The sequence below is a fragment of the Camarhynchus parvulus genome, chromosome 2 (assembly GCF_901933205.1).
Source record: "Camarhynchus parvulus chromosome 2, STF_HiC, whole genome shotgun sequence".
Lineage (NCBI taxonomy): Eukaryota > Metazoa > Chordata > Aves > Passeriformes > Thraupidae > Camarhynchus > Camarhynchus parvulus.
Window position 1 is genome coordinate 129,117,329 of NC_044572.1, and position 17,502 is coordinate 129,134,830.

General features: G+C 40.8%; 1 protein-coding gene across 1 annotated transcript in view; it reads left to right on the forward strand.

Annotated features, from left to right (window-relative positions):
- The first annotated feature begins 1,277 nt into the window (after positions 1-1,277).
- Positions 1,278-17,502, forward strand: part of CPQ (carboxypeptidase Q) — a 147,059-nt gene continuing 130,834 nt past the window's right edge. Inside the window, exon 1 of the mRNA XM_030968341.1 lies at positions 1,278-1,324. The gene's annotated coding sequence lies outside the window, so the exon portion shown is untranslated. The remainder of the gene's footprint in view (positions 1,325-17,502) is intronic.

The following is a 17,502-nucleotide window of genomic DNA, read 5'->3' on the forward strand; positions in this document are numbered from 1 at the left end:
TGGAAGCAGCTGTTTTGTTACCCTCAATGGAACAGGACTCTTAAGGACTGTGGCAGTTTGAGAAATCTGTTGTTTCATCCCACCAGCATGCTCCCTGATCTGTATTGCAAAGGACAAAGTTCCAGCTGCAAAAACATACTGTTCAGATGCTGTACTGAAAAATACAAGTGAAAAAATACAAATGAGTCTCCTCAAATACAGAGGTGGAGTCAGGTTGGCAGGAACAGCCATTATCTTATAATAATGTGTTTCAAACCCCTCCTCAAGGTACACACCCATGAAGCTCATTAGTGTAACAGTCATTTCACTGAGGCAGAAAGTTCATTAATATTGGAATACAGTGGTGAATATTATAGGGAAATTCTTTAATGTCTTCCTACTACAGCAGCTTTTTGGAAATGCACCAAGGGCTTTGATCGTAAAAACCCTTACCTCTAAGCACCTGGGTAGTGCCATTGACTTAAACAGAATAAAATGAGAGCTTTAATTCAAGTGCTTGCAGATTAAGACCCATGTTTGTATTTTAAGATCTTATCTACAGAAGAAATTGCACTCATTTACCTAAGTGTTTTATAAACACACCTTTATTTAAATGAGTGCAATGTTACTTCTGCAGGCGGCCACCATTTGAGGAGCAGTGGCCGTGCCTCAGTTCCCAGGAGCATGAAGGCAGCAGGAAAGGCTCTCAGAGAGTTGGAAAACATCAATGAACTACACAAGCAAGAATTGCCATGCTCTCAAATACTCAGAAGGATACTGCCACTGTGCAGCCAGCAGGAAAGGCTCCTCATGCTTCATTCATTTTCCATTTGCCCTTGCACCACTATCACGCATTCCCTATAAAAGCGCAATCATAGAATCATCACAGCATCACAACAGTTTGGGTTGGAATAGACCTTAAAAACTCTCTCGTTCCAATCTCTTGCCATGGGTAAGGACACCTTCCAGTAGATCACGTTGCCCAGAGCACCATCCCACCTGGCACTGAATATTCCCAGGGATGGGGCATCCACAACTTCTTTGGGAGGCAGCTTCGTCCAACGCCTCACCGCCCTCACAGCCCCTCGCACGGCAGGTCTCAGTCCCCTGCAAAGCCCGCTGGTGACGGATGATGTTTTTCAGGCCCCCGGGGCCGGGCGGTAGCGGCCAGGCCGGGCCGGGTCCCGCTGGCCTCGGGGCGGGCTGCGAGGCGCCAGGGCCGGGGACACCGGCGGGTACCGGGCGGCGGCCGGGCCCTCCCAGCCTGCGGCGGCTCCGCCTTCCCGTCCGCAGGCGCCCGGGGGTCAGGGCTGTGCCGGAGCCGCCGCCCGCTCTGCACGGGAAGGTGCGTGTTTGCTCTGCTCGCTGCCTCATCCACCTCCTTCACCTCCTCCTCCGGCACCGCACTAGGCGTCCCCTCAGGCTGCCGGCTCCTGCGCCGGGCTGTAGCGCTTTTTCGGGAAGCTTCCGCCCCGCAGGAGGGGCACCTCGCCGCCATTCCCGGGCCCGGCCGGGCTCAGCCCCGGCTCCTTGTCTTGCGTTAGAACCGTGCAGCGTGTGCTGCCTTCCCCAGCCCGCAATGGGGCCTTCGCCCGCTGGGCCGCAGCCCCGGTGCTGCCGGCCCTGGCCCGGCTCGGCGGGCTGGAGCCCCCAGCCTGGCAGCGGCGCTCGGCACCGCCTCGCTGTGTCTGCTGTTCGCCCTTTGCTGCAGGGGTGACTGACCCCAGCATGGTCGTACTTCAGGAGCGTGGGTCCATTGGTGACACAGCAGAAAAAGATCTGGAGGTGCTTGCCGACAGCTGGCTGAATGTGAGCCAGCAGTGAGCCCAGGTGGCCAAGGAAGCCATTGGCATCCTGGCCTGTATCAGCAAGTGTGGCCAGCAGGAGCAGGGCAGGGATTGTCCCCCGGGACTCAGGTTAGGGGCACATCAAGTACTGCACCCACTTCTGGGCCCCTCAGTACAGGAAAGACATTGAGGGGCTGGAGCGTGTCCAGAGAAGGGCAGCGGAGCTGGAGAAGGGCCTGGAGCACAAATCCCGTGAGGGGCAGCTGAGGGAGCTGGAGGTGCCTAGCCTGGAGAAAAGAAGGCTCATGGGGACCTTATCATTCTGTACAACTACCTGAAAGGAGATTGTAGCCACATGGGGATCAGTCTTTTTTCCTATGTAACAAGCGACAGGACAAGTGAACATAGCCTAAACTGTGTCAGGGGAGTTTTAAGCTGGACATTTGGAGGAATGTCACAGAAAGAGTGATTAAACATTGGAATGGACTGCCCAGGAAGTGGCGGAATCACCATCCCCAGAGGTGTTTAAGGAAAGACTGGACGTAGCACTTTGTGCCAGGGTCTAGTTGATGTGATGTTTGGTCAGAGATTGTACTCAAAGATCTCAGATCTTTTCCAGTCTAATTGATTTTGTGATTCTGTGAAACAAGATTCTTGCTCACCCACTTATTCCTCTTAATTTAAAAACAAATATGGACTCAAAGTTGGCAGTCACACAAGTGCTTGGGGGATGCATGGTCAGTGTTAGGCAAAGCATGATGCTCTGCCATGGTCCTGAAGTGAGCAAAGTTGACAGCAGTCACTGACCGAAAGCTAAAAAATATATAAATATTGTGAAAATAATATATAAAAATATTAAAAAACATATAAAGAAACATGAAAAATATAAAAGTTCTATGGTCTGAATTAGATTTGACTAAGGAAGCATTAGATGCAAAGGAACCTTTTGAATGTACTGGTTATATCTGCCGAGTTGTACATGTGCTCAAAACTACAAAAGAACAAATTCAAGATACAATCATAAGAATTCATTTTGTGTATTAATTACTTGTTTTTTCCTCCAAACTGCAATATTTCGAGGACCTGACTTTCCTAACTGCTGCATGAGCACCAAAAGTGCCTGCTCAGATAGTGCCACGCACAAAGGCACCTAAAATCCTAATGCCTTGTTAAGTGAGCCTTAATTTCAGAATTTTGCCTGTCTGTTGTTTTCACTCTATTCAAAATTAGATTAGTTTTTACTAATTTTTGTTTTACTGGTTTTTACTAATTGTTTGTGGAGATAGTTCTCTAGAACTGTTGTAGGAGTGTTGTAATCTGTTAATTAAAGGAGAGCATGCGAGCGTTTCTTCTTACAAAGCAATACTTGGGATGGCTGTAGAGCAGACTTCCTGTGTGGAAATGGAATAGCTGCTTGTATCTTCATCTATCTGTAATATATCTCTCTATTTTAGCTTGTGAAAATTCTTAATATTTAAGTTACGGTGACAAAAGCTGGCCTTGATTTTGTTCTGGTTAATTTCTTGCAGGGATGAAAGCTTTTATTACAAGTCTTTCTCATGCTTACCTGTCAGTTCTTAAAATCACCTTCCAGTCTTGTCTCTTGCTCCTTCTGTTGGATTATTGTTTTTAATAAAATCCCAAACCCTTATTTCCTTAAAGAAGCTCCACAAAGCCTGCCATGTGCATGAGAGTTCTTACATCCCTTGCTTCCTTGTAAATTTTGTCTAATTCCCTTAGGCATATCCACCCTATGTTGAATAGTATCTATCTACTGACCCTTGCAATCAGTTTTACTTTACTCCAACTTCTGTCTTTCAGATGAAGGCTGTGCAGATAAACTTGGATCAAAGCCACCACAGCTTTAGAGATTCATACAAAGCCTTTGTCTTACCTGATCTTGTTTCTTGGTGTTTAAAATACATAAAAGTCTTTTGAACAGCAAAACAATAAGATACTGAATCAGATAAGAACAGATTGCAAATCTGGGCTGGGGAAGAACAACCTGTCATTGACCCCTGTTGGGAGACATCTGTTAGCAAAAGCTCATATAAATCTGTATTTGTTTTGTAACACGATTTTGCAAATGCCTGTGTGTCTTTAATGCTGATTTGAGAAAGGAAGCAACTTTAAATATCTTGATATAATTGCAGAAACTCATAATACACATGGGATTCTTTTATCTATTCCTGTTATATTGTATAAAACTTTCTTGTTGTAAGGTTGAAAAGTTTGCCTTGTCATTTCTTCCTTTCTTTCCGATTGTGGGAGGATGAAGATGAAGGGTGGCAGTACATCTAAGAGGTAGCAGCTGCAGGGGTGAAATATTTTGCCTAAAGAAGCACTTTGTGGGTAGAAATGTACAAAACGATTACAATCTTGAAGCTCTACAGTTCTTTCTGTTCTGTCTCGACAGGAAATATTATCTGTCAAAAACTGCATTGCAGTAATCTTTCACTTTTTTGTTACCAAATGTCTGCAGTAATCTCAAAGTAGTGAAATAAATGTAAATTCTTTCTTCAGCTGACCCCAAGTCACTTACATTTTCACTGTGATGGCAGTAGTGAAGTTTTAGCTCAGATTTGTAATCTCTTAAATGCCAATTATTCAATTAAGTCAGTTTTTTTGCTAGAATCTTTGAAGAATGCTTTGCTCCTTCAGTTTTACAGTACAAGAGAAAATTGTTATGTGAGCTTGGGAAAAATGTTAACCTTGTTAGCCTGTAAAGAATGTTAGCCTTTTTAAAAAAATGGTAATTTGGGTACCTTGGTCTTACAAGAGACTTGATTTCTGATATTGAGATAGAGAGAGTGGACTGATGGTGGGAGGTTTGTTTTTAATCTTTCTGTCTGTCTGTCTGTCTATCTATCTATCTATCTACCTACTTACCTCCCTACTTACTTTTTTTATTTAATGGAGCATATTCAGACACCTGGCTCATTTGGATTCTTTCCTTTTTTTCTGTACTGGTATTAATAATAGTAATATTTTATCAGACTCTTTAGGTCTAACTAACATAGGTCTCTTAAATGAATTTTGTACACAGTGGATGAGAAAAAAACGTAGAAATCTCTTTGGTGCTGTTGCTGCCAAGAGAGACTTGATAGAAGTGTCTAAGGAATAGACATGTAGATTAAAATACATCTCTAAGAATTTATGTATTTGGGCAAAGTGTTGTATTTTACTACACACTACAATCAGAGGTATGGCAAAACACTTGTGATCTTACAACTTGACTTCAAGAGAATACTAATGCTGTTTTAAAAAAGAAAATGTATCAGTCAAATTTATCTCAATTCTCTAAGATAAATTTTAAATCAATGATCATTATGTTATAGTAAGAGGAGGTTAATCTCAGGTCACCTATCATAGACATTCCTTGCATCATAGGAGTTATTAACAACTAAGATTATTTTAAACTTGCCTGAGTGACCATCTTGCATTCAGTACAACAGTGAGAGTTTCTACAGTGTCAGGATTTGCCCAAACTTGATTTCTGACCCCACAGACTCATAATCTTGTCCAACTGAGAATTGTTATCACCCTTTTAAAGCCTGTTTTAGGACTGATATAAGAAAACAGTTCTGGGTTTAAATCTGTTGTTCTCTATGTGTTTGGGGTTTCTTCTTTCTTTCTTTTTCTCAAGTTGCTAGTTAAGGTGACTGATCATTTACTTAAATGTAGTGAAATTACATTTTCTGTTCGAATACACTGTATGAAGGGGAATGAGACCACTCTTCTGTCCTCCCCGAATTTTTCTAGCTTTCATCTCCTACATGTACATTGATACACTGTGCCTTTAATTTTTTGTTAGTTTTTTTTTCCCCAGAGGAGGCACTTGGCTATGAATTTTATTAAAGCAAGTGAGTCCAAAGGAATTTTATGTTTCAAGTAACCCCACAAAAAGGGGCTTATATGATATTATGCATGTGCCAATAGTAATTTGAGAAAGAAATGTTCTTTTTTGAGGTCTTAAAATATGATCTGAGCCAATAGGCTCCATTGGGAAAGCATCCACTATTTTATCTGTAACATTTGCTGACCGGAACTTAAATTTGATTTGTCTTAAATGGTTTCCTCTTCTACTCTGCACACGTTTTGAGATCAGTGTTTCTGATTCTGTTGGTTTATACTGTTCTGAATCACGAGGCTGATCTTCTAGTTCTCTCTCTGGTCATGTTCTCCTGTGCCAAACACAAGTCCTCTTTTGTGGCAGACTATGAAACACTTCTTGGAGTTTCAGTTTAATGAAAATCTTTATTGTTTTGGAAGCAAAAAGAATTGTAAGCTACTAATTTCTTTGAGATTGACCATATGATCAATCTTTAAGAACGATTCTGTATATTACTGCAGTGGGCTATTAATATTTTCTCCTATGACAACGAGGTAAAGCGGACAAGTGCAATACTAATCTCAGGTTATCTGTTCAGTGCTGTTGAAAAATACACAGAGCAGACAGTTTCTGCCTCAGCAATGCATTGTGAGATACCCAAGAAGGAAAACAAAGTCAACTTGGTTTTAATTGTTCATTTTGGTTGTCTTGAAATAGCCGTTGAGTTAGGAATTTCTAGAAGGCTTTCAGTTGAAAAGAGTCTCAGGAATAGGCTTGGAAAATTCTATGCAGGCTCTGGGTTACTGCCCTTGTGCATTTTACCTGCAGCTGCTGCAGAGTTTTCCACCCCAGCCACCCAAGTGGCCTTTGGTCAGCCATTCTCACCCAGGGGCAGTTAAAGAGCAGAGCTGTCTGCTCCTCAGAGTGCAGGGACTTCTGCGGTGCAGCCTTCCTTTGAGTAGTACATCTTTATTTTCTCTTTGGCAGTAACCTCACAGTACTAATGCACATTATTAATTTCCGCAAACAAAGCAAAATTGCTATTTATGGACTGGTTCTCAGCTGCTGATCAGATGGACAAGGTTCTGGTGTAAGTGAATGTCAGTTTGAAGGGCAGAACGACTGCAGCTGGGATCTAGATGTACTTAAAAATCCAAATCCTAATCTGTATCCCACTCAGTCCAGGCTGGTAAAATCCACAAACACTGATTTTAATATACATTCCTCCAGCAGCTAGAGTCTGTGATTTGTGCTTCATTTTGGATTTAGGTCTTACAGCTGAAGAGAAATCTTGCAGAAAGGGTGGTAGTGAGCAAGGAATGTCTCTGTGGCTGCCCTTCAGAGAGTAAGTGAGTGAGGGCAGATGGTGCTTGTCTCCAGCAACCAATGCCACCCAAGTCAGCAGATGTATTTTGCTTTGCATTGCTCTCTGGTGTACTCTACAGTGGTTAAAAGACCGGCATAGCCAATTGTAGTGTATCCAATACAAAAGGATTGTACTGGGCTCTTTGGTAGTTGTACAGATTTAGACTGTTCAAGCAAATCTGGCTATGAAAGAGGCTTATAAGGAATAAGGAGAGAGACTTTTTAACAGGGCATCTTGTGATAGAACAAGGGGTAATGGTTTTGAGCTAAAAGAGTAGAGTTTGACTAGAAATAAAGGAGATATTTTTATACTGAGGGTGATGAAACTCTAGAACAGGTTGTCCAGAGAGGTGGTAGATGCCCCATTCCTGGGGACAGTCAAGGACAGGTTGGGTTGGGCTCTGAGCAGCAACCCCTTCTAGTTGAAGCTGACCCTGCTTGTTGCTGGAGGGTTGGACGGACCTTGAACATGTCTTCCAATGCAAACCATTCTATCACTCTGTAGTGACTTTCCTGAAAATCCAGACCAAGAGCAGCTGAGCAGTTGAAGACAGGAATGGGAGCATAGGAAAGTTCCTTTGAAGAATCTTAAATAAAAATAACTGTTGGGAGCTTATCAGTATGTGAACTCTAAATAAAAAAAAACAGGTGCATACTGGATAAATAAAAATTAGTTAATGTTACCTCCCAAAATGATCAAAATGAAACATACTAACATTGCCTGTCCCTACGTACAAGTGACCTAGGAAGGATGAAAGTCAGCTATTTTCCCTGGAAAACGTTTTCAGCTGTGATGTAATAACAGCTGGGCTATTTGCTGCAAGCATCACTGCAACTGTGGGCAACTGTCTGTGTAAACTCAGCTGCTCTTGTGAAAGCAAAACATAACTGCTGTAAAAAAGGCCTTAATCTAGGAATTAAATAGGATGGTAAACTTGAGAAATGTAGGCTTCTTGCTGACCTTGCTTGCCCTCCAGGTGTTTATATTTAAGTACTTTGTGCTCAACGGGCATGACTTGTTGGTTAACATGGATTAAGGGGTGTAGGGTTATTGTTGCCATCAGATGTGTTTCAGGGAAAACCTGGGAAGTTGTCATAGAGGAGCAGAACCAAAACATCAGTGTAGTCACATGTGGTGAAATCATCATCCTGAAAGGATCAGCTCTTTATGAAGAAGTCAAAGATGCTTTTCAATGAAGGAGCATTAGTAACTTCATGTGAACTCTATTTTCATCAATTGCCTCTGCTTGCAAGCTGATGTATATGCTGTGTATTTTCAATAAAATCGAAACCAAGTGTAAATGATCCTCCAGTACTGGTTCCATTTTAACTTGGAATTGCTTTTAATTAATCAAGAGACTGACATTTGCAACATCTGGATTTACTGAAGGATGCAGAGGCTTCATTTTTAACTCACACTAGTAACAGTCAGGGTCCCAAATGTTTGATAGTTGCTTTTTTCATGCTGTGGATAAAGCCCTCTGAATTTGATGTAGTTATGACTGAGCAATTGTGTGGGTTTGAGAACCAACATTTATAGCTAAATCAAAGCAGACTGCTCTAAGTGCTTTGTTTCTTCAAGCTTTTGTCTCCTTAATGGTTGGTCTTGTGACTAGGAACAGTTTAAGGCCACATTCCCAAAGCTTGTGCTTGCAGAGGGCTATTTTGGAGGAAGAACCAAAGCCAGAGATGTCTTAATTCCCTGAGCTCTCTGCTAATTTTGGTAGAACTGTATATAAAATATCAATTTAAAGAGTGTCAAAGTAGTTGCACTTTTTGTTGTGTACCAGGCATAACTTGTCCAGCAAAGCCAGGAGGAGTTTGTGGCTGTCACCTGGAATAGCAGAAGGATAGGAGGAGCAGTGGGGGTATGGAAGTGAAGCTGTGGGCTCTCTGGACTCTCTTTGGCTGAAGTCCTTGTGCGCTTCCTGAGCTCAGGTGCAGTCACTGACCTGAGCCTGTTGTGTTCTTGTCAGTGCTGATGGGTTGGTTTTCTCAGAGGCAGGTACTTCGGAGTTTGGGAGCTGGGACCTGTGTGTTTGCTTTGCCTTATGCAATCTGAACTGTGCAGAAGTATTGAAGGTCTAGGAAAAAACTCCTGTCTGTTTTGTTTTCTCCCATAATTTCTTGACATTATCTAATCTCTGAGTATTATTGTCCAGGTGCAGTATCAGAATCAAATGTAAAGTCAGGCAGATGTCTTAACATTTGTAGAAAGGGTTGATCACATTCTGTCACTGTCATCTCTATATAATTAGTGTGTTTACTCTGTGGTATATTTTGGGGGAGGTGGTTGCTTGGGATTTTTGTTGGTGGTTTGTTGTTTGTTTGTTTTTTCTTTTTTCACTTTGATTGCCAGTTGACATTTTGTAACGTGACCATTTGCTTCAGTGCAGCAAGCTTTTGGTCGTCTGCTCTTGGTAGTGTCAGAAGAAAGGGGCTGAGTGGTTATGCTAATGTCTTTCATGTGGCAGCTGAAGCACTTGGAGGTGTCACTTCTGGGTCCCTCCTCTTCTAGTTGTTGGTTCTTTTTGTCTGTAGTTTTAAGGCATGTTTCTGTCAGTGTGTCTGTGCAGTGAGTAGCACGGAGGACTCTGATAACAAGGCTGTGTTAAACATTGCTCAAAATAAAAATTTTTTACAAATTAAAAATAAATTAGTAGTGATACGTGTCTGTTGTCCTAGCTGGCTTTTTTTATCCTGCAATAGCAAAATGGTTTGATAATTTTTATCTTTTAAATGGTAGTAAAAAGTAATTAGAAGTTAAATACAGAATCAGATCTGCCTTATGCATGATAAGTGTAGTGCTTCATGATCAAATGTGTGCTGCACTGGAGAGTAGCTTTGATGAAAAAGTGGTGCTGGAGCTTTCTTCCACATCAAAAAGAGGTCTGGTTTTGCTAATTTATTTCTCAAAATTGGCCCAAACCCAGATTTCTCTCAAGCTCTTTAAGTAAAGTGTATTTATCTTCCTAGCAGTCTGTTACATTCAAGCTTTTTAAGATTTTTTCTTTTTTTTTTTTCACATTTCATTGCATTCTGCAGTTGGATGATGGCCCCAATTGTACATTGCCACTGAACTGTAGCCACTTGTTTCTAATGCTGATATGTTGGAATACAGTGTGATATTTGAGTACCAGTATTATGCTCTAGTGAACATGATGAAATCACAAATGACATACTTCATAATATATCTCATAGAAATGAATATCTTTTCCCACCCTTAATATAAGTAAAGAAATATGTGCATCATAAAGATAATTTTTCTGTCAGTTGTAATGAAAAATTCTTGTTCCTTCACTTTTTTGTATAGTTGCAGTTGCAAATTTTTGTTGTTTTGGAAAGGGACGATTCAGTGGGTATATCCTGCAATGAGGAGGGGAAAGACTAAAACAAAAGTTCTTAACAAATCCAGCAATATGTTGACCAGACTTCTCAGCTTCACAAAACCACTTTATTGCTTTTTACTGTAGCAGTATGAGGAACTTACCTTTTCTTGTGACTAGAGAAAGACTGTATGAAAAAACATGACAAATGAAATACTCAACAGTTGCAGTTATTTAAATCTGGAAATTTTATTTATTAATATTCTTAGATATCTTATATTCAGCATTGCTGAATGATTATTGACTTAATTTGGAATTCTTGTGCTACTTATAGTTTGTACACTGGGACTGTAGATGTATGAAGTAAAGTAGCTAAAATGGTTGGATACTTTTGAAAATGTTGATGTTGCCCTTTTTTTGTCTTTTTCTTTAGGGTGATTAATGTACATAACTTTTCTCTGAACCTGCTGACTTAAAGTGAAAGATTTTGTTCCATATGCAGAGCAAAAAGTGCTTTGTAGATCTGTGGTTGTAGAGGCATATTATTCTTGTCATATATGAAAATGCTAAGAATTTAACTTAAAAGTTTTTAATTCTGAGGTGGTATATAATATATATGTAGCTGCAAACATCTGGTGCAATTTTTGTTAAAATTCAGTAGAAAAGTTGGTCTGTTGCACTCCTGTTACACATTACATAATTAGTAACAAAGGTTGCTTAATTTGGTGATTCATTTTGGCAAATGTCCTGACTCTTAGTAGTGTAATCTGTAGTTGTCTTTAAAACTGAGATTTAATTGTTGGAAGGAGACACTCAAAGTATTTAGATTTTCTGGCCAAAATCTAGAGCACACATGTGTTCTGTAGGACTGAACAGCCTTCTGCTGGAACGCTGCTTGGAGGCACATCAGGAAGTACCTGCAAGTGCCAGATACATGACAGTGGGATTCCTTCCTTTCAGTAACAGCCCTGTACTGACTGTCACTAACGTAACTTGGTTTGTTCCTCTTACGATGTCTGTCCATCAATTTTAGCAGCTCTTGCTATCCAGAGGTGTGGATTGATCATTTGCTCATGGCTCATACCTTCTGTCACAGGCTTCCCCCTGGCAGGGACATAGGTTTCATCATTTGGCTGGATGCAGTCTGCTAGTCTTTCAGTAAAAACTCAGAAGAAAAATATTTAACATCTGATTTGTTGGAATGATTTAATTTAATACAGGATGGAAGATGTCTTGTTGAACATGTTTTCAAAAAGAAACTTAGTTTAGAATTTTGGGTGCAAGAAGTTTAAGCATAAGTACTGAAGAGGTTGTGAGAGAAGATTTCTGTGGTTATGTTGCTTCCTTAAAAAGGGAGCCCTTTTCACCTGTAGGAAAGGCTGACACAAAAATATGCAATTCTGAAGAGTTTGTGTCTCAGTAGTTTAGGAATTTTGTGAAACGGTACAAGATATCTGTCTTGCTTTTTACACTAGGGCAATAGTGGGTTTGAATGAAGTTGAGCATAAAAATACCAGGTAGTATAATTGTAGCCCTATTCTTGTATGTGTTGATTTATTTGTTCAAAATCATTCCCTCCCCCTCCCCTCAGTTGTCTCTCAACATTATCAGTTGGCTTTAGCGGTACATTTTGGCATTTAATGTAATATAAACAACACTGTATTTTGTGTCATTGTTTCCTAACTGCCTTCCATTCATTAAGTTTTAACTTCTCTTCAATTCTCATTTAAAAATGCCGTTGAATTCCTGTCTTTTGCCTCTGAAAAGATAATGTACTCCCTTTTGAGAACTACATTTTCCATGCTTATTAAGAAGAATAATATCAGCTGTTGTGTGGCTGAAGCATTGTTCAGTGCTTGTGGGGATTTTTTTGTTATTCTTAATTTTTGTCTGGACCACACCACTTAGAGAAGTAGCTGGCTAATCATTTCTGTGGTTTTGCTGATACAGAATTTGGATACAGTATGCTGGATACAGTATCCAGCACATGATTATGGTGTGATTCTTCAGGATTATTGCCATCCATTTCAGCAGCAGCTATGGAATAAGAGTATATCAAGGTAGCCTGTTATTATTCTGAGACTTGGAGGTGAAGAAAGAGGGAAGAGTGGCTCTTTTTGCTGCTTCCTTTCTATGTTAAGCTGTAGCACTTCCCCCATACCGACTATAAATAGGGTATGAACTTCTGCCAAATGGGGAACTGTGGCTGCAGTGTCTCTTGGAATGTTTGGATTTTCTCAGTCTTAATCTTTATAGAATTCTTAAAACTTTTCACTTCCTATTATGTCTACATAAGTCAGTATCACTACTAGAGCCTGTATGGTCATAGGTCATGGATTTCAGTATGTATCTTCAATTGTAGAAAATCAAAATAGCTCTTCTGAAGTTGATAAAAGTAAAACAGCTCAGGTATTTCCTTCAGTATTTTAGACTTTTTGGTCCAAGTAATAACATTACCCAAAACATTCTATCCTTGTTGTGTTGTACTCTTCTTTACCTTAGTTTTATGATTCAAAAGGCTAATTTTAAGGGCTTTGTAATGTAAATGATAGTTACACACACACACACACACAGACACACACACACACACGCATGTGTGTGTGTGTTCCCCAGCCCGAGATCTTCCAACTGATTAAATGTTCCCAGATGAGGAATTATGACAATTCTGAAAAAGCAGTCTTTGAGGAATGTCTGCTTTTCTGCTTCACTCTTCAAGATCATAAAGCTTGTATTTCCCCCACCTCCCATCCACCCCTCCTCCTTATCTTTATAAGTGATGGAAGAACTCTATGACTTTATTTTTAGGCAGAAATCTCCACCTCGTTTTGCAAGTTCACCTAGCCTCCCAGCCATCTTACTCCACAGCTGTCACAACAAACTTTTTTCCAGTGCTATTAAACGTATCAGACATCACTCTGCAGCATGTTAGTTTGTTACCCTGGGGCTTTTCAGTCTATTCTCATGTCATCAAAACCACTGTGTGATTTCAAGATTTCCTCCAGTCCCTGAAGGAAAATCAGATGGTGGTTAGGAAACTGATAGATACTCTGCAGATATAGCAGATCTCTAGCAATTAAGTGGTTAATAGCCTCAATTTATTGTTTTCATTCCTCATTTCCCATAACCATGACTTCTGTGAACTCTCTGTATCCTTTTGTCTGTATTTTCAATTGGGATTTTGGGAAAACCTTGCCACACTGGAGAAGAAGCAGTGCTCTAGCTTTGTTTGTCCTATTTTTATGCCCTCTGCTCCTTTTTCTGTTATCTGATTGCTGTAGACAGTAATCAATCAGATAGTAATCAATCTCTCATCTCAGAGAGTGTTTTTTCCTCTTCCTTTTATTCTTTTCCATCTGTAACATTTAAGTAATTTGTATTATAATGTTTTTAATGGTAGAAATGCCAGTTAGCCTGATTAAAGTTTGGATGTGCTCTTCTTTTATATAAGGGCACCATTAAAAGATGAAAATCCCAGTGAGCTTGCACTTTAGCATCAAAGACAGCAGTTAGGTACAGACAAGTTGGCCACACAATAAGTAGAAGTATCCTTAAAGTAACTACTAATAAATGTATTTTCTGATACCCTCTGCACTACCTGCATTGCATTGTGCTGTACATTTCATTCTTTCATACTAATTTGAGCTGGAAAAGACTTATTTTCTGCCTTCAGTTTATCTTTTTCTTCTACATACCGAGAACCTTTCTCCCTTGATTTTTAAAAAGCCTTTCAATTTGTGTCTCTGGTCTCCTTTCATATTCCAAATCACACATCTAGTTTGAAAGACATCTTTTGAGCTGTAATCCAAAGTGCCTTTTTAAGCAGAGTCAGCTGCAGCAGGTTGTCCATGCCCTAGACAACCATGACGTTCCATGCCTAGAGAGGTTTGGAATATGTCCCTGTATGGACACTTCACAACCTCTCTGGGCAACCTCTTTCAGTGTTTGACTACCCTCACATAAAAAAAAAAGACAAAACAAAAAAAAAGTGCATTCTTGTGTTCAGGTGGAATTTCATACATTTCACTTTGTTTCCATTGACTCTTGTTCTGTTGGTGGGCACCACTAGAAAGAGCCTGGCACTGTCTTCTTTGTTCCCTCCCATCAGGTATTTCTATCTGCTGATTAATCCCTCCTCCTCCTTCTGGAGAAGAAAATAATATTTTCTTCTCTAGACTGAACAGTTGAAGCTCTCTCAGCCTCTCCTAATAGGGATACTGGATACTCCAGTCCCTTAATCATCTTTGTGGCCCTTTGTTGCACTCTCCAGCATGTCCACATCTCTCTCATCATTTCATATACTGGGAAGGCCAGGAATGAAGAAATAATCCAGGTCTGCCTTCTCTAATGCTGGCTAGAAGGAAAGATCACATCCCTCTGCCTGCTGGCAACACTCCTGATGTGCAGCCCATCAGGCTGCTGGTCTTTACCAACATGAGGTTTTGGACTCATTCTCTGCCAACTCCTTTCCAGCTGGGTATCCCCAGCTTGTCTTAGTGCATGGGGGTTAGTCTTCCTCAGATGCAGGACTTGTTGAACTTGTAAGGTTCCTTCCTGCCTGCCTCCTCACACAACCATCGAGTACACAGCCACTCCTCCCAACCTTGCCATCATTGGAAGCCACACTCTGTCAAAGCATCCAGATTATTAATGGAGATTTATAAGAGTTCTGGACCAGGTATGGACTTTGAGGGATCACCACTAGCTACCATCTGCCAGCTAGATGTCACTCAGAATCCTCTGAGCTTGGTTGTTCAGTTGATTTTCAATCCTCTTCGCTGCTCATCCAGCCTATACTTCATCAGCTTCCCTGAGACTTTTATGGAGACTGCCGACTGCCTTACTAATGTAAAAGGGAAACAAATCCACTGCTCTGTCCTCATCTACCAAGCCAGCAATTTTGTCCTTGATGGGCATCACGTTCATTATGCAATTTCCCCTTTGTAAATCCATGCTAACTATTCTGAGTCACCTTCTTGTCCTTCATATGTGTGGAAGTAATTTTCAGGATTTTTCTCCTGTCCACTTGGCTGAGCTTGATGTGAAGCTGACTGGTCTGTAGTTCTTATTGTAGCTCATTTTATTTCTTGCCCTTCTCAAAGATAGGAGTGAGGTAACAAGAGTGGCCTCACAATGATATCAGCTCTCAATATTTGTGGGTGCAACCCATGAGGCCCCATGGATTTATATATGTACAGTTTGTTTAAGTGCTACTTAACTTGGTCTTCCTCGCTCCAGACTTTCCCTTTTAAATGTTCTGCTAGTATTTTGCAGGGAAAAAATCTCTCTTCCTGTGAGCTATATTCAGAGCATTCCCTTCTTTCCGTATGGATCCAGGTACTGCTATGGCTGGATGCCCTCTTTCTGCATCATGGACAATAAAACACATTGAACAATTTTGATTGCCCTATTATTTTTTATTAATTCGGCTTGCACTATGAGGTTCATTTGCTGAGTCTTAACTAGTTATATGTGGAAAAATAAGTAATCTCCTTTGCTAGATGATTCACTGGGGTGATAAAGTTGCAGAGACTGGGAAAACAGATGTGTGATTCTTTCCCTGGACTAGCAGTGGAGTGATTCTCTGTTGCAGTCTGAGTATGATGTTATTTTACCCAGCAGGGAAATATTTCAGATAGCTGCTTTTGAACAGATTATGCTGGAGTATTCAAGGAAAGCACAATAAATTACATTCCTTTTTTTTTGTTCTTGACCAGGGTTTAAATTGAGTTATATTCCTCTTAAAATGCATTGGAGCCAGTGAAATGCTGTGCAACACAGAAGTGTTACATCCACAAAAGTTGTGGAAACATACCTGTTCTCAGTGTTGAGTGAGAAATTCCTGGAAGAAGTATGTCTCTTAAATGCAGGTCCTCTGGGGCAGTCTTTGGAGTGAGGATGCTGCTGGTTTTGAATGAGGCTAGGAAGAATAAAGAAAACATTTCTTAGTTAAGGGAAATGTGATAACTGCAGTCGCATCTGTCCATTGAAAAAAATGCATGAAGTTGGTAGCTGGGGGCTCTTTGAGGTGGCCAGTGCTATTTAGATAATCCCTCTGTGTCTTCTGTGTAACAGCTAAGTGTGTCTGCTTTTTCTGGTAGATTTTGCAAACTCTTAAACAAACAGACCCCCAGACATTAAGTTTTTGAAACCAAGTCTACAGAGTTGTGTTACTCCAGTCAGCACTTATCCATTTGTTTTGCTGGCTTCTTTGTGCATGATGAAGTTCACAAAAATCAGGGAACAAGCATGGTCATCCTGAGAAAATGACTGATGTCTCTAGAGGAGGATGTTTAAGAGCATGTAATTAACTGGTTAAGGGAAAGTACATGAAGAAATTGCAGAGCATGGCAATAAAAATACACCAATACTCTCTGTGTAGTATAACCACAAATAAACAGTAACTCAGACTGTAAAAGGCATTTTGCAGTTCTCAGGCAGTGTCCTGACATAACCCAAGTCTTCTGCTCCTGGTTGTGTAAGACCTTTGCCCTGTCTGTCTCAGAGAAATCTCTGTGATAGATTTATCGTTCACAGATGAAATCAATGATGATTTTTGTCATTTTGCAAAAACGATGCTTCACTGTGAATAACTTATTACTTCCTTGATCTCAAGCTTAGGGGACATTTGAATAGTTGAGGAGAATACCTTAGTATTCCTCTATTGCTAAAGCTATTGTTTAAATTGCTGTTTGTGAAAAGACCCGTAAAGGTCTATGGAAGGCTGGCAGTTTGTGTTGGTTGTCATATGAGCTAGGCTTGGTGACTCCAAAATGATTGCGTGAGTGGTTTTTTTGTGGGCATTGGGGTGTTTTAGTTTATTTGTTTCTGAATTCTGGTGGTTTATGGATCCCAGAAATGTGGTTAGTATTTTGACTCTTTCTGTGTTTTATTTCTGCATTGCACAGCCAGTGTTTCACATGGCATCTTAAGGGTGCATGCCTGGTGGCTGTTTCAGATGGCGTCTTATGCCTGATGGATTATCCCCCCTTTTTGGGAGCTGATCAGAAGCTCTCATAAATGTTGTGGGTTGCCCCTTCCCACAGACAGCACAGGGAGACAGGGCATGGGGGTTTTGGTCAGTTCATCATTAAGATTTTCTTCTGCTGCTCAGGGAGAGCAGTCCTTCCCCTGTGAGGTCGTGGGGTCCCTCCCACAGGAGACAGTTCTCTGTGAACTTCCCTGGCATGGGTGCACTCCCACAAGCAGCAGCCAA